The 25,922-nt window shown below is 37.4% G+C and overlaps 1 protein-coding gene across 4 annotated transcripts in view; it reads right to left on the reverse strand.

Annotated features, from left to right (window-relative positions):
* The window catches only part of LOC141377471 (uncharacterized), a 370,516-nt gene that overhangs the window by 201,419 nt on the left and 143,175 nt on the right, over window positions 1-25,922 (reverse strand). Inside the window, exon 3 of one of the 4 annotated variants that reach the window (XR_015507902.1) lies at window positions 20,236-21,478. The exons of the other annotated variants lie outside the window; for them this stretch is intronic. The gene's annotated coding sequence lies outside the window, so the exon portion shown is untranslated. Of the gene's footprint in view, window positions 1-20,235; window positions 21,479-25,922 lie in introns of those variants that run through there. 4 annotated transcript variants of the gene reach the window in all.

The following is a 25,922-nucleotide window of genomic DNA, read 5'->3' on the forward strand; positions in this document are numbered from 1 at the left end:
CTCTCCATCCCTCTCACCCCCTCTGTAGTTATTTACAAAGCTTTTTCTTCACTTTATCAGCTGCTATTTCACTCTTTTATCCTTCACGGCTAGCTCGCCATCACAAATGAAAGTTGAGACGGCGTCCTGTTAGCCAAAGATTGCGTCTTGTTTACTTGGGAGGTGTTGACCCCTGTTGGCCGCTGCGATGGGATGGCGCGTGTTCGCGGATGCGCAGCATGTGCGTGGGTGCGGGAATGAAAGGGCAGGGCGGTTGGAGGTGTGCGTACAGTCTTGCCTCAGCACTTTCCAGGTAAACTTCTGACTCCAAACACCCTACAGCAGAGAGAAAAGAAACGCCCGGAAGAAAATCCTCCTCCACCTCCCAGCTGCATTCTCTTTGAAAAGCACCTCCAAAACACTGGGAAACAAAGCGAAAGAAATGTGTGCAAAAGAGAAAAGTTCTGAACTCCAGGAGCACAGTTTCCTTTGTGTTTTTTCTTCCTTCCTCTTGTTTTTTTTTTGTCACGTCGTGCTTTTTTTGGTGCCAAGGACTGAAGGATTGGTGGCAGGAACGCTGCAGGTGCAGGAGGCCCCCGGGGACTTTTCCCTAAACGCCAGCCAGACAAACAGGGGGACATGTTCCCCCGCACGGCGCCTCCACGGGATTGGAGCATTTGCACTGCTCTCAATCACAGCTCATTCCAGAGCCATTTTACCGTTTTTCAACGCATCCCTGAAGTAATGGGAACAAAACCCTTGAGACTCCATCAGTGTGGACCCAGAAGAGTCTTTTAAAACTCAGACACCAGCACAGCAATAAAAGAATTGCACAATTAAATCTGCATCTTTAATGCAAACATTATGCTAATCGACTCTCGCATCTATGGCATTCTGATATACAGTATCATGCCTTTTTATACAGAAAGTGGACACGTTTTAGCATAATTCTGTTATTCGCCATGAGCTCACAGCGGCACTCGCTCGGAGAGGAAAAGCCTGGGTACTGCAGTGCACAGAATCATCCATCCAGAATGTTTATTCACACAGAAATGGCTGTGATGATTACTTGTATTTTATCCTCTAATGATTAGTGTGTTTATATGGAGGAACCCCCACCTCTCTTCCTTTGAGCTCGTGCTGTGCCTCCTTCCTCTTTTTGTCTTCTGTGCTGCCTTCCAGGGGTGTGGGTTTTTACCCCAGTGTTTATTTGAGCCTGCTGTACTGTTCTGAACCCTTACATCCTGAAATTCACGTTAACACCTTTGTCAAGAACAGATCACGTTCTGTCCATCTGTCCTAATTCCCGGTGTCCTATTCGACCAACGATGTCCCCCAAGATCCTCAACCCTCCACTCGGGGTCAGGCAGGCAGGGATAAGGGATAAAAGCCTTAAGCTTCCATCACATGGCCTTCTTCAGCACAACTGGATGATGACTAGGGGTGTGCAATGTTGACCAAAATATAATCTTGACATTTAGACACCAAGTCCATGTCTAAATGAGTTATTTATGTAATTTATAATTTAAAAGATTGATTCGAAACAGTTAGTTTAAAAATTAAACAAGTGGCTGGCTGTGTCCGTCTTCTGCTGGGATAGAAATAAGAAGACCGCACATCTTGAAGTCTAAACTAACTACACCTGATATAGAACATGCTGTTTAGCACATGAAAGTAACTACTTAAAAAAATACATAGACAAAACTATGTAAAGACGACAACTTTAGACAAAAATGACAAAAAATATAATCAGAAAATGGCATTTTCAGCACAAAAAAAAGAAAAACAATTTTAAAAAATACAGAGCACTGGTTTCACTCTCCCTCCAGTTGTAGTCATTTCACTGAATGAAGCAGCTTTCACACCGGACATGCAAAGCGCTGTGCTATGAAACCTATTTATTTCTTAAAGCCATACAAGCACCAGTTTGTTGCTCAAAGTACAAGAGATTTTGAATGTATTTTAATCTAAGTTAATTTCTAATTTTAAAAAAGTCTATTCAACTATTTTGGCAAATGCTTTATGCAGCGGATGCCCTTCCAGTCACAACCCAGTACTGGGAAACACCATAAATTCTCATATTCACAAACACACACTCATACACTACGAACAATTTTAGTTCTTTTAATTCACCTATACTGCATGTCTTTGGACTGTGGGGGAAACCAGAGCACCTGGAGGAACCCCACGCCAACACGGGGAGAACATGCAAACTCCAAACAGAAACGCCACCTGACCCAGCTGGGACTTGAACTGGTGACTTTCTTGCTGTGAGGTGACAGTGCTAACCCCTGAGCCCCCATGTCGCCTTTCTATAAAACGATATTACATAATAAAAAATAAAATTTAAAAAATTAAAAAAATTACAAAGGATTTCTTGACTTTTTTCTTTTTCTTTTTTCTTTTTTTACCAAAATGCATGCAGAATTTTTGGTTTCAGTCCAGAATTTTGACATAGCAATCCATTTCAAATCAAATGGATATCAAGAGAAGTGTTTTAAATATGGTTATATAGAACAAAAAGAGGTGCACAAATCACCCATTTTTATAAACAGTGGAGCCCAAAATTATTTTTTAAATATAATTTTAATTATTAATTTGGGGCTTGACTATATACAGCACTTTAGCTGTAATTAATTAAAATAGAAACTAATGTCAACCTGAATAATTAATATAGATGCTACCATATGACACCAAGACCATTTGTTATTTTAGTGCAAATGTTTGCGCTTAATCAACAGCAAATGCTGCCTGTGTTTATAAAGCTTACACATGCAACTGTTGTAAAAAATGCTTCTCAATTTCAAGTGATACTATTCTTATAAGCTTGAAAAAGCAAGTGCCAATGTCTACAACATGTTTTACAACAAGTCCAATATCATTTTAAAGAATAGAGGGGGTGGTGCTGAATTTTCTTCCCACAAAGCTATTTAAGTCGCATCTGTACTTCTGTCAATTCCAGCAACAATGTTTTGTTTGTTTATTAAAACAGTTGTCTTCATTTTGCTTGATTTGACTAAAGTTCAATGACAGTCAATGAGAGGTATAAATATACAATGTATGCCTCTCAAAAGAGTTATTACGTTACCTTTAAATATTCAAAGGTGTAGTATATTCCTCTAAATGTAAGTCTCAGGTGCTCCTAGTGTGTGTCTGTAAATATCGAGCTCACAGAACAATTATTTTCCTTTATATTCCATTTTGGATAGAAGCAAACATTTATTTATGTGTGTATCTTTAAATGCAAATAAGCTGCTTTACCTCACCCCCTTTCCAGAAGAGGGCAGTGAATTTGCAGATGGTGCCTTTAAAATTTGCATGCGTTTAAAGTCTTATCAGTTTAAACTCCTGAAATACATTTCTCTGAGCACACAAACACTCACCTTGCCCCAGTCCCTTGGGCAGAAATCATTTAAAAGTGGGATAATGTGATGCGTACGTCCCAAAAAGAAAGAAGGGGAAAAAAAAAAAACATCAGAAGTGCAATCAAGTTGTTTGAGGAAGTTCAGAAACAGCAAGCTGATATAGAGAACAACTCCCTTTGGGCTAGACTTTGTAACAGATCTTTGTCATGCTCAAAAGGCAACAAATTAAATTAAGTTAAATGAAGTAAAAAGAATAATAGCCGCTTAACATTTTAATATCCACACAACAAAGCAAACCCTTTGTCCTTGCATACTTTGTTGCAGTCCAGAACAGCTATACTGGGCGTCCCAATTCACAGATTTGAGTTTCATTCCAAAAGAGCAGGAATCTGATCCAGCGCATATTGTGACAGGCAAGGTCCCGTACTGTCTTTCCCTGTTAGGGGCTCCCCCCTCCCTGGCACACTAATTTGGCATGAGCCCCACCTCTACCAGCTGGGCAGCGACTCTGTGAAGCCAACCTTTAGGTAAAGGACAGGTGGCCAGTCAGAGCCCCCGGACTGTCTTTATAACCCACAGTCCTTTCTCACTCCAGACTCACTCGAGGCTATGAAAAATAGAGACTACACAAATCCTATTTACTCTCAGTGTTTATAGTTATAAAGTACCTGAAGCAGTTACCTCTTATAAGCTGGCATGTGAAATGTTTGGCTGTGCATGTGGTTTACAAGGGAAGATATTTGTATAATGACATGGGTATGACCTATTACAACATTGAGGTGGTTTATAAGGACATGCCCTTGTAATTCAAAATGCTTAAAAAAAACATCCTTGAGACTCATTCACACCGAATGCATCTTTGCTTCTACAAACGCAAGACGTGAAGCTTGGGAATAGTTTTTAAAAAAGTGCAGGAGTATACAAGGGTGTTTGAATGTTCCATTTCTGAGATCTTCTGATTGGTCCACTGCTTTGTAACTGACAGTGAAGAGCAGAGCTGTGTGTTAATGTTAGTTCTTTCAACTTCACACGCTTCTAAAAAAGTAGGTGCTCATGTACACTGCGATTTAAAAGATGTGAGATGAGAGTGTAACAGTCACACATGTCTTGAAAGCATGAATTTACATTTAAAAAAAAAAAAACAATAGAAAAGTGGCATATTGAAAAGGAAACGAACATTCAAAACTTGCCACATTGTTTCTATAAGGATTGTGTTTAGGAATAGGGCTAAGGTAGGGCCCCATAAGCAGCGTTTTTTTTTACAGTACAAAATACATTACACCTATAGAGAGCCCTCATAAAGCATCAAAACTGATTTGGGTGGTTAACAAGGACAGACATTTGCGTAATGGCATGGATATGACCTATTACAAGATTGAACCTTGTGTCCTTGTAATTCAAAATGCTTAAAAACATACTTAGGACTTATTCACACAGAATGTAAGAAGCAATGCTATGAAATAGTTTAAAAAACAAGTGAGGGAGTAAAAAAGGGGATCTTGTTGTCCCAATTCCAAGTTCTTCTGATTCACTGCTTTGGATCTGACAGTGATGAGCAGTGCTGCATGTAAAAGTTGTTCTTTTAACTTGAAACCACGTAAAAAAAAAAACAATAGAAGATGCTTATGTGCACGGCGCTTCAATAGATATAAATGTAAAGGTCACACATGTGTCTGTCAAGTATTTGTTTACAATTGACAACAAAATAAAAGTAGCACATTAGAAAAGAAAATGGACATTCCAATCTTGCCATATGGTTTTTATAAAGATTGTGTTTAGGAGTAGAGGGTAAAGTATAAAATACAACTATACAGAGTCCTCCTAAACCACCAACACAGATTTGGTTGGTTTACAAGAACAGACGTCTATATAATGCCATGGGTATGACATCGAGCCTTGTGTCCTTGTAATTAAAAATGCTTAAAAACATACTTAGGACTCATTCACACGCAACATGTCTTTGTTTCTATAAATGCAAGACGCAACACTGGAATGGTTTGAAAAAAAAGTGTGGCATTAAGCACAATGGGATCTGGTTGTCCCACTTACGACACTGAAAAGAGAAAACCATTGAAAATGTGCCACAGGTTTCCTTTGATAGTCAGATTTAGGTGTAGGGGTAAGTTAGTGTTTTTACAGTATAAAATACATTATACCTTTAGAAAGTCCTCGTAAACCCCCAATACTAGTTAGGGTGGTTTACATGGAAAAACATTTGTATAATGGCATGGGTATGACCTATTACAACGTTGAGCCTTGTGTCCTTGTAATTCAAAATGCTTAAAACATACTTAGGTCTCTTTAACTCCAAACATGCCTTTGCTTGTAAAAATGCAAGACCCAACCCTTTGAAATGGTTTGAAAAAAGTGCATCATAAAGCACAAAGGGATCCAGTTATCCCACCTTCGAGTTCTTCTGATTGGTCCACTACTTTGGAACTGACAGTGATGAGCAGCGCTGCGTGTAAAAGTTGTTCTTTTAACTTGACATTGTGTCTAAAAAAATAAGGCACTCATGTGCACAGCACTTTTAACAGACATGAGATGCAAGTGTAATGATCACACACGTCTGTCAAGCATGTGTTTGCACTAAAAAACAACAGAACAGTAGCGCATTGGAGAGGAAATAGACATTTAAATTTGCCACAGGTTTCCTATGAGGGTTGGGTTTAGGAGTAGGGGTAAGTTAAGTTTTTAACAGTGTAAAATACATTACACCTATAAAGAGTCCTCGTAAACCACCAACACCAACATGTGTGTGTAGGTGTGTATGTGTGTTCACCATCACCTGTTCTGTGTCTCATCTCTGTCCAAGCTGGCACAAATTCAAGCCTCTGGCACAGGTCCATATGCCAGCGTGTGCGCTCAGCCCTCTGACCTATCTTCTGAACATCTACTACATCAGAGAGACGGAGAGCGGAGGTGTGGAGAGATGAGAGGAAGAGAAAAATGTACAGACTTCGCAAAGGTAGTCTCTCTCCAACTTTTAGCCATTTCTTAATGTACAGAAGTGGATGTGGCTCTCGAAACAGTGGGAAACATTAAGAAGGTAAGTCTTTATGATAGTTAGGTTTACTAGAAAAAAATATCTCTTTCAACAGTTTTTCTAAGCGTACCTCACTGCTGTCTGCAATGGAAAGGAACACTAAGGCACTCACCGATTTGATTGCTTTTCTTGGAAATTATGATTACAAGGTAGATTACAATGGATGAAGGCTTATTTCTTGCTTCTGAAACTATTTTAGCAGCTTACCTGATGCACTTGTGAATCAAAGCAAATCTCAATTTTGACAAGAGCTACTCACTATCCTTTGACTTAGTCCCTGAATTTTCATAGGTAGGTTGCTGTCGGAAGTGGTGTTAGTGAGGCCAGCAAGGGCATTCAACCTGCGGTCTGTGTGGGTCCTAATGCCCCTGTATAGTGAAGGGGACTCTATACTGCTCAGTGAGCACCGTCTTTTGGATGAGACGTTAAACCGAGGTCCTGACTCACCCAGGATGTCCTTCAAAAAAAAGTAGGGGTTTGACGCTGGCATCCTGGCCAGATTTGCCCACTGTCCAACACAGCCTTCAATTGGCTTCATCACTCTGTATTCTCTCCACCAATCAGCTGGTGTGTGGTCTGGCGCAATATGGCTGCCGTCACATCATCCAGTTGAGTGCTGCACACTGGTGGTTGATGAGGTGATCGCCCCAAAAAATGTACAAAAAGCACTTCGAGTGTCCAGAAAAGTGCTATATAAATGAAAGAAATTATTATTATTGTAATGTAATAGTGTATTAATGTCACCACATGCAAATTGGTCAAAACCCTGTATTGTCTTTATCACAGAGACTAACATTACAATAGAGTTTTCTACTCCAGTTTCGTTTATTTAACCCAATATGTGTAAGCTATGAAATGTTGCCACAGTCACTTTTTTTAATTTAACTTTTGTAATTTTACATTGTTTTAGTGCCACTCACTGTACCATGTAATATATTATAGTACCATATAATACCTGTAATAATGTCACCACATGCATATTGGTCAAACCCTGGATTGTCTTTATCACATAGATCAACCCTAGAGTTTTCCACACCAACATTAAATAAGACTTACCCTTTAATAACAGCCTTTTTCAATCTTTCTTACAACAGCTGAGGCCTTGTAGGTACCTGAAGAAACTTGTCCTGACATGAGAGAGATCAGGTTAATACCTGGCGTGCCCCCCTCCCCATTCTCTATTTCTGTCTCGCTCTGTTGAACGTTCAGTGATTTCACACTTCGCCAACACTAGCGTGGACACAATTACTGGAGCGGCAGCCTCTGGCTCTCTGACACGTGAAGAGCGCCTGCCCACGAGGCCCCGATTTTTGGCTTCTGCCGTCCAGGCATGGCACGTGGCACGCTCATTACCCAGAGTCATCTGAGAGCAGGTTTCTGGGGCTAAACTCTACGGCTAATTTAGGTTCAGCAGCAAAGATCTGATTTGCACAAGAGAAAAAAAGATGACAATGACTTAAAGGGACTTCTTATTTTAATTTCGGATTAGAGTGCAAGGGGTCAATTATAGATTAACTTTATTAAGCCATTAACTTCAGGGTCTTCCAGACTGGAAATTGATTGGTTTTGCCTATCCATCCATATTATGTAAATAAGTAAGAGTAAAATTAGGGTAAAATTCTAAGTAGTTTAAACCCATTAATTAAGGCTTAAAATGTCAGTAAGCCTTAAAAGTGTTCTTAAACACTTGCTTTAAATTAATATTTACACACACAACCAGTAAGGTGTCTGTACTACTATTTAATAAAATACTACAGTAAACTTTTTAATATTATTTATTTACTTATTCATTCATTCATTTATTGTGAAGATATGTACAATGTGTTTAAGACATTATTTTACTGACATCTCATTTAACCTCATAAATATCTAAGCTGCTAAATATACATAAACATACAAATAACAATAAAAAAGAATAACCATTATGTTTTTATGTAAAGCTGCTTTAAAGTGATGCATTCTGTGTTACACACAAAATTAACGTTTGTATGGCTCATTAAACTCTAAATCTTTATATTATTCTGTGTTATTTTTTAGGACCTGGCAACCATAAATATTTGAAATACAGAAATGTCGCTAAATTATAAATCCAAATATAAAACTAAAAACATTGCTAAATACTCTTGACACATGAAAGCCTGCAGCCCACAACAAAGGTGGAAAGTTATTGCATATATTTTACTAAATGTTTTTTTACGCTACTACTTTTTTAATAATTTTGCTCTCATGGATAATTAAATATTAATCAGATGATGTCATTATGCTGCTGTGCCGTCAGCCAATCGATGAATTGCTGATCATGATATCGAGAATCGATAGATCTGTCCTTCACAACACAAGCAGCAATCTCAGATCAGTTTATCCAGACATTTTAAACTGATTTGCGATCTTGAGAACCAAATTAGCCAGAGATCAGTTGTCAAGATTAAAAGATCTAGAATCTGTCAAATCATCTTATCTCATTTAAGCGAGGTACAAAGAATTAAAAAGCAAGACACCACGCTTGAATAGTTTGGGAAAAAAAAGTGTGGCATAAAGCACAAGAGGATCTGGTTGTCTTCTGATTGGTCCACTGCTTTGGAACTGACAGTAATGAGCAGTGCTGTGTGTAAAAGATGTTCTTTTAACTTGACACTGTGTCTAAATAATTAGGCACTCATGTGTGCAGTGTTTCAAAAGACGCAAGTGCAACTGTCACACACATCTGTCAAGCATATGTTTACATTAAACAACAATAGAAAATTAGTGCACTGGAAAGGAAATGGACATTCAAAAGTTGCAACATGGTTTATTAAAGGTTGTAGGGGTAAGGTAGGGGTAAGGTAGGGCCATATAATAAGCATTTTTACAAAATACATTACACCTATAGAGAGTCCTCATAAACAACCAATATGGGTTTGGGAGGTTTACGAGGACAGACATTTGTATAAAAATATGGGTGTGACTTTTACATGAAAAAACTAAATGTTGCTAAATTTTAAACCTCTTTACTGTCACTTTCTTCGTTGGTTGCTTAATCGTAGCTTCTAAATGGTTGTGTAACATGTTTTCAAGACATACATTGAAGAAAAAAAAAACATGTTTTTCACTATTGACTCAATTCATAGCTCTGTATACAAAGTCAAGGTTAAAAACATGATTAAATATTATAGCAACTCAAGGTTAAGCACAGTTTTCAAAGAGGAGAAATACACACTTACAAAGACATTGAGTATATGACAATTAACATTTTTATATTAATTAATATATAATAATTAGAACCATAGTTATAATTAGGAATGTAGTATTTTACAACACAAAAGAAGCTTCTTGAAGAATAAAATAAATAAAATGCAAGATGCAACGTTTGAATAGTGCAGCATAAAGCACAAGGAGATACGGTTGTCCCACTTCCATGTTCTTCTGATTGTCCACTGCTTTGAAACTGACAGTGATGAGGAGTGTTGTGTATTAAAGATGTTCTTTTAACTTGACATTGTGTCTAAATAATTAGGCGCCCATGTACGCATCGCTTAAAAAGACGCAAGATGCAACGGTCATACACACGTCAGTCAAGCATGTGTTTACTTTGAACAACAATAGAAAAGTAGCACACTAGAAAGGAAATAGAAAAGTAGCACACTAGAAAGGAAATAGACTTTCAAAACTTGTCAAATGGTTTCTACAAGGGTATTGTTTAGGAGTAGGGATTATAGGGTAGGGGCCATATAATCAGCATTTTTACAGTATAAAATACATTACACCTATAGAGAGCCCTCATAAACCACCAATACTGATTTGGGTGGATTACAAGGACAGACATTTGTACAATCTCTTTACGGTCACTTTCTTCATTGGTTTCTTAATTGTACCTTCTAAATGGTTGTGTAACATGTTTTCAAGACATACATTGAATAAAAAAAAAACTTGTTTTTCAGTATTGACTCAATTCATAGTTCTGTATAAAAAGTCAAGGTTAAAAGCATGGTTAAGAATTACAGTAACTCAAGGTTAAGCACAGTTTTCCAAGAGAAGAAATACACATTTACAAAGACATCGAGTAAATGACAATTAACATTTTTTTTGGATTAATTACGACATATTTAGAAGCATAGTAAAAATTAGGAATGTAGTATTTTACTCAACAAATGCTTCCTGGAGAATAGAAAAATAATAACGGAAATGCTGTGCGTTCACGGAGGCTGCTGTTATTCTCTCAAAGCAGAGGCTTCAAAGATGACCTGCCGCTGAACAAAGAAATGGATAAAAATGGAAGCAGGGGGAAGGGGAGTGTTTTTATGTGGCCACGGGCCAGCTTTGCCTCGCCTCCTTTGAGTTTTGTCCTGACCCGTGATCACCTTGAGTGGGACGGGGTCACTCGAGGAGGCTTGCTGAAGTGCTGCTTAGCGCTTCTCTGTTTTTCCCTCTCCCTTTCTACCTATTTTTTTTTCCCAGCCCTTTTATTCTCTTTTCTAAAGTGGCTTTTTCTCCTTGAAGGATCTCTCATGGCTACACTTACCTTTGGTTATGGACTGTTGTGCTGATGCGAGACCACACACACACTCGCACGCACACACAAACTTTCACACTTTTTCTAACACGGACTCTATTCACACTTGTATAATGAGCTTAATCCTGATTTGTGCTTATATATATTGTATATGTAGGTGTAAGCATCAAAATAAATTTACAAAAATAGTTTTATATCTGAAGAAAGCACATTAAATCTAATTAAAGTGTCTAATGATTGTAATAACTTGGCAAATGTCACAATGTGCATGAAATAATGTGTGTTCAGTGTAACAATTCAGAAAATAGTGGCAACGTGAAGATTTAGAAATGACAGTTAATAAGTATTTTGAGTTTGCACTGGGGTTCTTTAAAGGATCATGACACCCCCCACTTTCGGTTCAGGTCTACCTCAGAATTTTTTCAAAAGATCTTAATGGGCGTGGAGCTACGCGAGCAAAGGGCAGGAGTGGGCGTGGCCAGCAGGAGAGAAAAAGGGGAGTGAATAACTGTTGTCAGTCGGCTCACAAAATGAGACACAAACCATGAGGAGATGCATGATTTTATAGTTTATAAAATTAAAATGCAAAGAAATAAGCAGTAATTTAATGCCCTGCTACATTTTTATTCATAATTGCATATACAACTAACCACAATTTATATCATTATAAAGATAATCATGTTCATATAAACACTATAAATGAGAACTTTTCCCTCAATCCCGGGGTCTGAATGCAGACTCAGTGCAGCAAGTCTCTTGCCCTGTCTATTTTAACTATTAGCCCTGTTGGTAATCTAGAAAATGTAGGCGAACACAGCAGCACAGCGATGTAGCTAAATGTGAACTCCTGATAAAAGACAACATCCGACATTCTCCAATTCTCGTACTGCTCTCCCGACAAAAATGCTTGCTGCACACAAACAGCTTTTCTGTATCGGCCCTGACAGCATCGCAGGGAAAAACATGCAACAAACCCTGTGGATAATGGAAACAAACACATACGATCCTTCATGAACAGTTAAGTACTGTGTGCCGTGTGTCAGTGTCTCACAGCTTGGCACTGGCAGGTCTGCCTTGCCTTCGGGAAGCACGTGCAGTCATAAATAATTAAGAAGCCAGCTCTTCTCATAGGATAAGAAAACTCAGCTATGAATAATAATGAGAAACCAATGCATCATCTTTGGTCTTGCAGTTTTGCAATATGTTGCCGATTTTAATCCCGCCCCAAAAATCATTTTAAACCCAGAAGATGAAATTAGCTGACAAAAGCTCAAATTTATCTAGTTTTTTCCACAATTAAAACTAACAGGTGCTAACATTGTCTTAACTGATGCTCAACACACACAAATCTGGTAAAATCTCAAAAAAGTACTTGAGGGGTTTCATGAACCTTTAAGGGTCATTTTACCCAAAATTCTGCATTATTTTACTCACATTTACTTGTCACACACATTTGATGTTTATTCTTTTGTTCTCAGTGTTTTTCTGATATGTCAGATATACCAATGATCATCCATTAAACCATTGCTACACTAAATTACATTTTTGGTATTTTCTGTAAATGATGGTTAAAACAAAGTTTGACTAATAAAATAAAAAAAAAATTAAATAAATAAATAAATAAATAAATAAATAAATAAATAAATAAATAAATAAATAAATTAAAAAAAATAAAATAAAAAAGGCTGTTGTGATTGTTTGACTGCATTCAGTGCAAGACAGAGAGAAGCACCCACCACGGTTATGAAGTCGTCAGAGCACAGAGTATATGTGTGAGCCTAACGCAATCTCATGGCAATTCGTAACTGTTTGATTTAGTGGCTAACTCGTATGACACTTAATTCGTATGATTCGTTCAACACACTATTAAATACATATTTTGCAAACTACAGAAGACAGGGCAACTATTTTAATACATTTACGCTGGTAGGAACGAGAAACACTTACAGAATCTGGAGGAAAAAGAAACTGGTCCATACAAACTGTGTAACAGTTACTGACAAAGTCCCATGCATTAGTGTACTTTGCTGATTCTTCCTTTATTACTAAAAAGACAGCTAATCCCGCACAGCAGGGTATGTTATTGTATCACTCATTAAAAAAATGACAAGAACAAACACACCACTAGGTTGGCTATACTGTGGTATTGTTGTGAAAATAAACTTTAACCCTTTATTCACCACAGCTACATGTCTGGCCATCTCTCAGGCCCAATGATCCCTCGCATTCTGTGCATGGCTTCACCTGAAGGGAAAGGCGTGTACACATTTTAACAGATCCGCAGTTCATATTTGGTATTGTTTTGTGTTGATGTTGAAAGGACCAGGTAAAAGATCACGACACACAACGAATCATTTAAACGACTCTGAGTTAACTCTTTTATAAAAATGAATCTATATATTTTCAGATTTAACCCTCAGCTGGATGTTTACATTCACTAACACAATAGTTACTTTCCCTGGTAATTAGTTACTTTTATAATTATGTAACTTAGTTAGTAACTCAGCTACTATTTGTGAGAAGTAACTATTAATAATAACGAATCACTATAACTAGAAATAATTTTAAAAGAACATGCCCAACACTGCTTAAAGGGCACCTATGGTGAAAAATCTACTTTTCAAGCTGTTTGGACAGACACATGTGTAAGTATAGTGTATAAACTGTCATGATGGGATGATATAAACACACTAAGTCCTTTTTTTTTTCAATTTAACAGTTTATTTTGACAAATTGGAGCGGTTTTGAGATCGACCGCAACTTGATGTAGCAGTGAAGTCCCCCCGCCCACTAATATTGATTGACAGGCGCGCATTATCATATCCTCAGTTTGTTGTTTCACATCCATGCGAGTCAAAGCGATGTCACCAAAGAAAGACCCTTGCTCTATTTTTAGATGTAAGGCTCATTGGGCTCAACACAAGATCAACATTCACCACATAATCACTTTCATCGGTGCCATTGTTTGTAACAATAGGTGGGTTTGCAAACATGTGTACTTTTTATTGCATCTTCCTTAAACTTCAGCCGTTTGCATTTCTCGCAAACACAAAAGCTCCCTGTCATCTCAACTAGGTGCGGCTGTGAAGTGTGAGTGCGTTGCCTCACGTGCGCGTCCCTGCATTGGAAATAATGAACTTGCCCTAAGCAGGTCGCACACCAGAAGCTGAGATGACTCAGTGACGCGCCGCGCATGCATCATTTTAGAATTCTAAACATAGGGTACACACACTGGCACCGCAGTGGTGCCTACGACTCAGGACACTATTCATATATCTGCCACGCCACAAAGCGTCATCTAAATAGTTTCATTTTAAATAACATGCGAATGTGCGCGTCTGGTGTGGACTGTCACGGCTCTGAGCGGCGCATCCTGTGTGTGAAGCTCTTTTGTTATAGCATCAGTCAAAGTTGATTTAGTGTTAGTCTCGATGTACAAGCTCGGAACTTTAAACTGTCTTTAAACTAACACAGATGGCTGTAAAACTATACAAAGACACCAAATGACTTTGTAGTCTCAGCTTGGTTTGTGTCAGAGTTGTACATGTACGGCTGAATGCTGGTCCTCTCACTCATGTTGTTTCTCTCTGTCTGCCTGTCTGTTGCCATACACTAAGCGGGGGAGCTCTTGGCTCTGCCCCTTTGTTAAGTTGGGCGGGAACTTGAAACAAGTTTTCATGTGAAGCAACACACCCCTAGAACAACGACCTGTGTACACGCCCCCAAAGTGACACTTTTATTTAACACATTATAATAAAACAATCTGAACTGTGTTTTAAACTAAACCTAAACTGGCACACTCAGAAGAACCATAAAATTATTATTAAATCATAAAAAAGGGGTAAACTAGGAGCCCTTTAAAACTCCAAAGTTGCAGAATACATACACAGCTGAATAAATGAATGAATGAATGAATGAACAAACAAACGAACGAATACATTAATAAAAAGTACATTCTAATGTACATAACTTGTTTCCAGTACGTTATATATCTGGATTAAAATAGTGTCATTATATGATAAAAAATAAAGCCCACAATAATTCATCTACAATAAACTACTTTACACTGCATCAGTTCCCTCTTCAAATTTGAATGCAATAAACTTACACAGTGCGACTACATTAAACTCATTCGATTAAACATGCGCACGCAAATAGGCATACAATAATACGCATTTACAGAATTCACAATTAGACAGATTTACAGACAAGAGAGAAAATGTTTACATTGGATTTCAGCATCTAGAACACAGCACGCATTTATCTCTGTTTTTCAGCAAAATGCTAATGGCCACTCTCCGAGACTTCCCCAAAAAACAAGAGCAAAGTGGACGACTCGTTAACTTCAATAGCTGTTAATCACAGACACTCCAACTGGAACACAAACAATCCACTAACCCTGCATTACTCGGCAGGCGGTAACACCTCTGCGCTCGCGCCTCACTGGTCTTTCCAGCGATAGAAACGCACGTCAACCTTACACAAGTGCTCCATTATACAACCATCTTGACAGACTAAGCTTTGTTCTTGGTATTGATTCAGAATGTGTAACCGGTTGAAATAATGATTCCAAAATTCCCATCACTCGTCTATTGAAAGGTTGAGTAAGATGTGAAGTTAAATATGCCCTTTCATGTAGGATGGAGGGAGCTTAAACAACAAAGATGCCGCTCAGTGAGAGACTTATTAATGCATGAAGCGCATATTCAGTGCCCAGACTCTCAGAACACATTTCAATATTAACAACTGAAGAAATTAAGCCATATTGAGGGACGGAGACAGCGAAGACGGATGGAATACAATTGTAGGTTTGCACTGAGACTAGAAGAAGACCTTGACCTCTTTGCGTGATCCAAAAGATTCTGCATATGTGAAAACTGTGCGTATGTGTGTGGTGAAGAAAAACCTCGCCGGCTCATTCACTGGTGTTTCATGCTGTCGGTTTGGGTGATATACTTAACATAATGCTTAATCTAAAAAAATACTTTATATTTTGTGATTTTTTTTTTAGTCAATGCAATCAGATTGCATTGTAAATGAAGCTTAATGAGTTGCTCAGAGTGAGTCTCCAGTTAATGACTCACTGATTCAAACAATACGGTCGAAGTGAGTGCTCACTGATTCAAATCATCCAGTCAGAGCGACTCTCCAGTTAATGATTGACTTATTCATATAATTTGGCCAAAGCGAGTGCCAGGTTAACAACTCACAGATTCAAATGATCCAGTCCGGGCTACTCTCCAGTGAACAATTCACTGATTCAAATGGTCCACTCAGAACAGGTATCCAGTCAACTCTCTGGTTCAAATGACCATGATAGAACAGATCTTCAATGAACGATTCTCAAATTCAAATGTTTAAGTAATGAGTCTCTAGTAAACAACTCACTGATTTAAATGATCCAGTCAGAACCAGTATACAGTTAACAACTCACTGATTTGAATGACCATGTCAAAACAAGTCTTCTCCAATTCAAATGATTCAGTAAGAATGAGCGTAAAGTTAACGATTCAACTAATCATGTTAGAGTGAATCTCTAGGTAACAATTCACTGATTTAAAAGATCCATACAGGGCGACTCTCCAGTTAACAATTCACTGATTCAAATGATCCAGTCAACAACTCTCTGATTCAAATGACCATGTTAGAATGAGTCTTCAATTAACAATTCTCCAATTCAAATACTTTATTACTGAGTGTAAAGCTACCAACTCAATGATTCAACCTAGCCTGCTAAAGTGAGTTTAGTTAGCAACTCACTGATTCAAATGATTCAGTCAGAACCAGCTGGCAGTCAACAACTCTCTGATTCAAATGATCATGTTAGAACAAGTCTTCAGTTAATAATTCTCCAATGTAAATGATTCAGTAAGAATGAGCATGAAGTTATCACTTCGATGATTAAACTAATCCTGTTAGAGTTAGTCTCTAGTTAACAACTCTCTGATTCAAATGATCATGTCAGAACAAGTCTTCAGTTAATGATTTTCTAATTCAAATGATTCAGTAATAATAAGTGTAAAGTTAATAATTCAATGATTTAACTAATGCTGTTAGAGTGAGTCTCTAGTTAACAACTCACTTATTCAAATGATCCAGTCTGAACTAGTTTAGTCAATAACTCTGTGATTCAAATGACCACGTTAGAACAAGTCTTCAGTAAATGATTCTTAAATGAAAATAATTCAGTAAGAATGAGTGTGAAGTTATCAACTCAATGATTCAACTAATCCTGTTAGAGTGAGTCTCTAGTTAACTCACTGATTCAAATGATTAAGTCAGAGCGACTACAGTTAACTATCTGATTCAAATTACCATGTCAGAACAAGTCTCCTGTTATTAATTATGTTAAAGTGACTCTCTAGGTAACGACTTACTGACTACAATGATCCAAATAGAGCGAGTCTCTATTAACGACTCACTGATTCCAATAATACAGTCAGAGTGAGTCTCCAATTAAGGGTACACTGATTCAATTGACTTTGTCAGTACTAGTTTACAGTAACAATTAACTGATTAAAAACTTTCCATTCGGAATAGATATCCAGTTAGCAGTTTAAATGAACATGTCAATATTAGTACCTAGATAATTCACTGGTTCAAATGATTTAGAATCAGTATACAGTTAATTACATGCTGATTCCATGATTCTATTAGAGTGAGTCTCCAGTTAACAACTCGATGATTCAAATTATCCTGACAGAGCAATTCTAAAAGATTCATTCTATTTACTGTAAATCTGCTTCAAAAAGAGTCAAGAATATGAGGTCCTCTGAGCTTGAAGTCATAACTTTCAGTTGTTTGTGAACTTAATCTGCTGTAAAAGGTCAAGCATTAAATGCTTGAGTGTGAGTACAGTATACCATATAAACAATAGTTTAACTTAAAATTAAAAGTATGTTACAGGATCAGCTAAAACCTTTTCTTTCCTTTGTCTCTTTTACCAAATGACATTAGTTGGATCCCTCAATCTTCTTGTGTTTATGGCATATATAGGTACACACATCGACCCTCACAGACAAAAAAATATATATAATAGTACACATTTTCCCCCCAACAATGTTCCTTAGCCATCATGCATTATCTCAGTACCATCATCGGCACCCTGAGTTCAAATTCATTTTCTGCTGATAGCGCTGATAAGCCCATATTGGCTTTCTCAGTGGCATTTTCTTTTTTAGCACAGCGGGAGCAGTAGGAAAAACGGAAAGGATGGCTGAGTCCCCTGATTCAACTCAGAGAGACATTTCGAATTTAGAGAATAACCTGCGGCCTGGAGCTGATATGAACATAGCCCTGGGAAAAATAGAATGAACCTGAGACTTTAACCAACATCTCTTAATGGACATTAGATAGAGGGTCTGCACTCTGGATTGTGCATGTGGGTGTGGGTGTGTGTATGTGTGTCTATCCCACCACTCAAGCCCATTACATTTCCACACATTCACAATCCACACGTGCACGCATGTATGCCTTTGCATTCACAGCTCATTGAGCTTTTGACTCTATTAAAATGGCAGTATGTTTGATTCTAATCATTCGACTCTGAATCAGTTGATTCAGTGATTCACTGATTCAAATAATCCAGCCAGAGTGAATCTCCAGGTAACAATTTATTAGTCACGTGCTTCAAACAGTGAGTCTTCAGTTAATGAATCAATCATTTAAATGTTCCTGTCAGAGAGAGGCTGTACTTAATGACTCATTGATTCGAAGAATCTAGTCAGAGTGAGACCTCATGTTAATGATTTACTGATTCAAGTGATCTGGTTAGAGCAATTTTCTAGCAAACAATTCAGTGATTCAAATGAATGAAGCTAAGAGTTTAGCCATTTTTTCTTCATGGACATTAGATAGAGGGTCAATCTTTGGATTGTGCATATGTGTGTGTGAGTGTATGTGTGTGTATCCCACCACTCAAGCCTATCAAATTTCCATGCAGTTATGTCTAAGCATCAACAGCTCATTGAGCTTTCGACATGATTAAAACAAAAAAAAAAGAGTCCGATCCTGTCAGAGAAATGGGCTGTGTCTAAAATTGCATACTTCCCTGCTACATTCTATAGTTTTATATAGTATATGAAAAATCATGTTTTTTAGAACCCGAATAATCTGAATTCATAGTATTTAAAACAGTAGTCGAGAAGATCCCAAATTACCTATATAAGGGTCGTTCACTTATTTGTGAAGTTTATTTATGTAAGACGCAATGCTGCATTCGAAATCACAAACTTCCATACAACCATGAGAGTGCAAATAATCATATGCATTTGTTTAAGTGGCAAAACGTCTTTTTCACCAAAAAGTTGTATACAGATTCCAAAGGCAGATACTGATGAGATCCATACCTGCCAACACTCCTGTTTTTTCAGGGAGTCTCCCGTATTTCAAACCCATCTCCCGTTTTGTTCTGTATCCCGGAAACTTCCGTAATTTCAATCCTGCTCTGCTCCTCTCCTGCTCTACGAGGAGACTCTATGGCCATCATGTTTTCTTTGAGGCCCACTCTCAGGTTTTTGGGGCTACTCACACTATGCTATCCGAACCGTGCCCAGGCCAGTTTCCCAGACCGTTTGAGAAGTGTGAGTGCTCTGAGTGCGGTTCACTTGGGCTTTGGCGCGGTACGCCTGTGTGTGAGACGTGACTTTTACTGGACTGTTTCATGTGGATTTATTAATCATTCTTACCGTTCAGTGAATGCAAACTGTCGTAGTTTTTAAAGATGCAAACCCCTTACTGCATGACAGCTGCACACTTTCAGCAAACCTCCTAATTCTGCAGCACGATGACTTTATGATTGTTTAAGAGCGTCAAAAGTGGTTGATCTGTTCGACGAAATATTTGACTGCATGTCACTGCATATCAAACGACTTTAACAATATAACTAAAGCAATCTCCACTGTGCTGAGCGAGATCGCTTACTGAACAGCGCAGCATCGATGACGTAATCATGCCCAGGCCCGAATGTAATGTGAGTGCGGGCCGTCGGGGGAGACGGAAGGGGGGACAAGCGTGCTTTGGCCCGGTGCAAGGCAACTGTACATAGTGTGAGTGCGCCCTTTGTCTCATTTCTCCCTCTCTCTCAGGTAACTTTATATTACATTTAAGCTGGGTACAATTATAATGATATGTTTTTTATAATTTCATGTTTTATCCTTTTAATTACTTATTTTATAACTAATTCAGTGTAACCAAAGCAAGTTATTGTTATTTAAATCATTTTATTTTAAAGAATTTTTGTGAATTACTTTTGATTTAATATCAACACTTAATTGCTCAATACAAAACAATCACATAACAGCAACGTTCCAACATGTTTAGTTATTAAACTGCCCCTATTTCCATTTTTTTTTTTTGTATAAGATATTGCAGAAGAATGGTTTGATTAGAAATGTTTTCACCATCATACTGATAACTTTTAGTCATTAGGCAGAACTACAGTCGAACTGCTGTAGCTAAAATCACATCCTTACAGTACTCACACTTATACTATATAGTAGTATAAATATGTATGTAGTGAATTCAAATTCAAATAAAGTACCTACTCGAGTAGTAGGTGATTTCAGATGCATCCCAAGTCTTTTGCTAAAGATTCACTGATTCAAAATGAACGAACCTGAGAATTTAGCCAACATCTGTTAATGGACATTATATAGAGGGTCTGCTCTGTGGATTGTCAATGTGTGTGTATGTGAGAGAGTGTATTTCACCTCTCAAGCCTATCACATTTCCACACATCTATGTTTTGGTCCACACATTTGTACTCAATTACATCTTTAAGTCAAAAGCTCAATGAACTGCAAATGTAATAAAAATTCCACTATATTTGACCCCTAACCTGATTTTACATCTGTTAATCTTCCTTGATTAGCATCTATGTTGATTTTGGAACAACATTCCAATCAGCCAATCAGAATTAAGAGATATGTTTACCGTAGGTTTAGGCTTTTGGTTAGTAATGTACTTCTACATGAGTGTTATCCAACTATGATTCCCCTCTAATTTTGGGAATAATTTACAGTTATGGTTGGTTTTAGGGATGGGAATATCTATGGATTACACTTTCCAAAAAAAGATGTTCTAGTATCAACATAGATGTAAATCCAGGACCGCATCGCACTTGGCAAAATCATGACGTGCATATTTGACTCTCAATTATATGAATCTGAACCAGTCTCCAGTTAATGATTCACAGACTCATGTGATCCAGAGTGAGTCTGTGCATGTGAATGCGGGTGCGATTGTGTATCCCACCTCTCAAGATCACCACATCTCCACACATCCACATCTCAATCTGCACATTTGCATGCACTTGTCTATGTATTCACACCTCATTGTGCTTTTGACTCTATTAAAACGCCAGTACGTTTGACTCTCATCGCCTCCGACTTCTACAGTCTTTCCTGCCATCTCCCATCAGCAGCGCGTGTGAGGAGCGTTCACACATTTGCCACGCTCTGCTCTAGAAACATGACATTTGACTGCGCTTTGCTACAATAGAACAAATAGCAGCGCCAAGTCAACACCACGCTTCCACCCCCTGAAGCGCCGAGTAGTTGATTAAATTTGTTCTTGACTTATCGCAGCCTTCACTCGCTCCTATAGAGACAGAGAAAGAAGGAGAGAGACAGATAGAGTGTGAGAGGGAACATATTTATTTAGATTTATTCTGCCTTCTTACACCTCAAAGCGCAGCTAATACCGCATGTGCAAAAGAGAGGAAAGGTTATAGACATAATGTGATAAGTGTGCATATGTTTTTGTTGGCTTGACTCGTAGGATGTTTGGGAAAAAAAAATCTTCTCCTTTACGAATGTTGCTTGGCAAATGATATCTTGGGTAAAAGCCAAGGCAGACTGTGTTATATCAATCGCCTTTATGTCAGACTGTACGATATATATCTCGGTGAAGACTTTGGTCACGATTGACAGTGTTGACTGCTCATTTTACACCATTTTTACATCTCTATTGACATGTGAAAGTGATTTAATGCTATACAAACCCAAGCAAGCCCTAACAGGAGTTTGTCAAAAAACTACTTTGATACTAGTTTGGTCATTACATGATGGGAGTGAACAAAATATTTAATGGCATAGCCTGTAGAGGAAGCTAGTTTGGCATGTAACTGACAGCAGTTACACGATAATTAAATATATTGTGGTAATTATTATTTTCAACTTAATTTGAATGTTGCTAAACGTGTAAAGCAATTTTGTCTTTAAAATACGTTTCAAGAGTTCCCACTTAGATATGCTTGGCATTTAAAGCAGGTTTGGCATGCTGTCCGGGAAGGGAACCCTGAGCTCGGAGATATTTGAGCCCAGGGCTCCCGCCTGGTCAATAAGCATATCAGGGGATCCGAGATCAGGTAGGTCTTGATAGCTCCCCTTTTAAAAAAAAGGGGGGAAAGGAGGAGATGGGGTGGAAGGGGGGATTCTTCCAAACGAAGATAGAGCAGTGAGGTGAAAACGATCTATTTACAGTGAGCTAGGATCGATCTGATTGGATTGTTACTGATTACGGATGAGTGGCCAGCAGTGCTCAATCATATCACGTGCTCCTCTCGAAATTAGTTTATAAAACTTCACCTAATAGACATATAAACGTAGACAGCTTTTTTTTGTTTGTTTTATTTTGGTTAGAATAAAAGTAGTTTTAATTTTTTTCAAAAAATATTTTAAGGTCAAAATTATTAGTCCCTCTATTTTTTCGATATTCTACAGATCAAACCATTGCTATACAATAACTTGCCTAATCACAAGCCTGGTCAAGCCTTTAACTGTCACTTTAAGCTGTATAGAAGTGTCTTGAAAATTATCTAGTAAAATATTATTGTCTGTCATCATGGCTAAAATAAAATACATCAGATATTAAAAATTAGTTATTAAAACTATTATGTTAAGAAATATGTTGAGAAAAATCTTCTCTCCATAAAACAAAAATTGGGGAAAAAATAAACAGGGGGGAGAATAATTCAATGGGGCTTATAATTCTGACTTACACTGTGTGTATTTATCGAATCAGAATCAGTCCATATATTTTATGGACTGCATATATGTTAACAGATCACCCTGATGTTATCTTTAAAATAAGCGCTTTCTAAACAACAGTTTTTTTGATTCCCCGAATTAGTCACAAATGGCAAAAACATCTTCCCTTTAGTTACTTCTCCCTGAAGTGAAAGGTCATGCTTGACGGAGATGGAGGCTGCTTAACTTTAATCAAACCTCTCAGTGTGTGCGCATGCCTGATAATGTTATCTACATGTGGTAAAGAGACACATTCATCAATAGTATTTGGGCGCAGGGGTTGATAAAACACATGCTACACCACTGAGAAAAAAAAGGACTTGTTTTTGATGGAATTGCCAGCAAAATGAAATGATTAAATGAAGTAGCTTTAATCAGGGAGTTATGAGAGCTCAGCATGGAGTCTCAGTGCCATGGTAGGAATTAATTGGCACAACTGAGCCGTACCTCGTATTACAGTTGCTCTTTCTCTCAAGCGCACACACAAAGTCACATTTCAAGACGACAAACCTTTATTGATTCCGCACAGCACATCAAACAAGTCTGTATGTGCATTTGCGAACATATTTCAAAGGCTAAACACAGTTAATGCGTAAAAGTTTGTCGGCCCCATGCGCTTGTGTGTGTTCCCAGCACAGTTTGCCGTCATTTGCGCGTGAGCTTTCCTGAGCATTTGGTAACGAACCATCTGAACAGAAAACAGTTGGATCCTCTAAATGAGTTTATGTGCCACGCATTGTTTGGATATGCCAGATGTCAGTGTTTCTCACATAAGCCGTGCTCTAAGAGATTCTCGTGCCGTAATGAATCTAGCAACGGCTCCATGCTGGAATAGACAGAATAAGACGTCTGAGGTGGCGCAGCATGAGTGTATAAAATAACAACACATTTACCTACTGGTATACTTAGCATCTGTCACTTCATATTTCATCAAGTTACATTCGGTGATCCTTTTACTTAGAGACTTTTTGTTTTGTTGTCGCCTTTTTTAGGGATCACAAGGAGAATCTTATAAACAGCTGAATTCAGTTGCTGTTTACTTCTATAGGGCTTTTCATAATAATTAAGGAAAAAAAAGTTGCACACCATTACATTACAATCAAAATCAGAAACGTTAAGGAGATGTGTACAGGGTAGCAGTTTATAAATGTAGTTAACCCATGATATATGATTTCTTTCCAAAATAAATCATATTCACATGAAACAAAAATACACGTTAGCGTCACGGTAGTGCAGTAGGTAGCACAATCACCTCACAGCAAGAAGTTTGCTGGTTCAAGCCCCAGCTAGGTAAATCGGCATCTCTTTGGGGAGTTTGCTTGTTCTCCCCATGTTCACTTGGGTTTCACAGTCCAAAGACATGTGCTAGGTAAACTGAATAAACTAAACTGGCAGTGGTCTATGTGTGTGAATGCAAGTGTATGGGTGTTTTCCAGTATTGGGTTTGCGTCTGGAAGGGCGAATTTGTGTTTGTTCTCTGATGGTTGGCATCATCTCTTCATAATAATCTCTTTAAAACTTTATAATTAACAATGCATTATGGCATCTAAATAGGGCAAGTGAAATGTTATTCTTAAACAGAATAATGTTAAAGTGTTAGTTCACCTCAATAATTATTCTCTTATGCCTTTCCAAACCTCCGAGACCTTCTTTAATCCATGGAACACCAAGATTAAGATATTTTGGATGTAATTCGAGAGCTCCCTTATCCTCCACAGACTTTAATGGTCCTGTTATCAAAATACACTAAAATACAGTCTATGTGTCTTTGGTGGTAATTCCGAATATTATCAAGCTACGAGAATACATTTGTGCACAAGAAAAAATAATAATAATAATAATAATTCATTGTATTCAATTTTCAAAATATAACAGTATCTTCTCCTAAGTGTCAGTATATGGGTGTACATTCAATTTTATTTTTAATATCACTTTAATTTTTGAGTGAACTGACTCTTTAAATTTAAAACTATATTTACCTACATTATATAGGCTAATTGGAAATGTGCCTCTACCAACATTTGCGCAAAACCTCAAAATCATACAAATCAGTTTTCAGCTGAAATAAATGAACACTAATTGCTGTAAAACACCAGCAACTTTTCACACAAAAGGTCACACACACTGAAAAAATTATTCACTGGATTTACAAATTTATGTATGTAAAAAAATAAGGTATGTGGTTATAAACAATTTATTTGGGATGAATAAAACAAACTAATTATATTGAGTATTTTTACAGTAAAATTGTTTGTTTAAATTCAGCAACAATTTGCAATGAACCACTTTTCTCAGTGTAATAAATTTTGGGAACAAAATTCAGTCATACATGGCTGCAAAAAAAAAAGAGGGCAGGATAAACAAGATGATTAGACATCGATAAAGCAAGCAATTGCATGTTAATATTTCTGTAAAGAGTGATCACACTCAAAAAAAAAAAAAAAATCCTACTTATTCAAACTTGTTTAAAATGGTCTAAATCAGAGATACCCAAACTACAATAGAGCCCGCGGGACAAAGTTGGCCCATGGTAACCTTAGATTTGGCTTGACAACCAATCAGAGAAGAGATTTTTAAAGAGACAATTTATGGGGTGGATTGGGATGAATCCCTCAAACTGAAATTGTCATTTCTACAAAAAAGCAAAACTATAACTAAATGTTTCAATATTTTTTAGAGAGTCATAAAACCCTAAAACCCTTTTTATTTTGATGTTGACATAAAAATATGTGGTAAGTTGCTAAAAACACTATGAGGACACTATCATTTCACTATCGAGTGAAAATGTTTTTTTTTTCGTAAAAAAAAAAAACAAACAAAAAAACATTGTGTCATAAATGAGATTGTTTATGGTCGTATTGTAAGTACAACATTATGAAATGTAAAAAATATATAGAATTATTAATACGATTAAAATATTTTTTCTATATATTTTTTTTTAATATCAATAAATTAAAAAGTTACCATGGCAATTTTAATGTAATACAGTTTGGTATGTTTAGCTTCGGCACACC

Source organism: Danio rerio, chromosome 14 (genome assembly GCF_052040795.2).
Source record: "Danio rerio strain M-AB ecotype USA chromosome 14, GRCz13ab, whole genome shotgun sequence".
Lineage (NCBI taxonomy): Eukaryota > Metazoa > Chordata > Actinopteri > Cypriniformes > Danionidae > Danio > Danio rerio.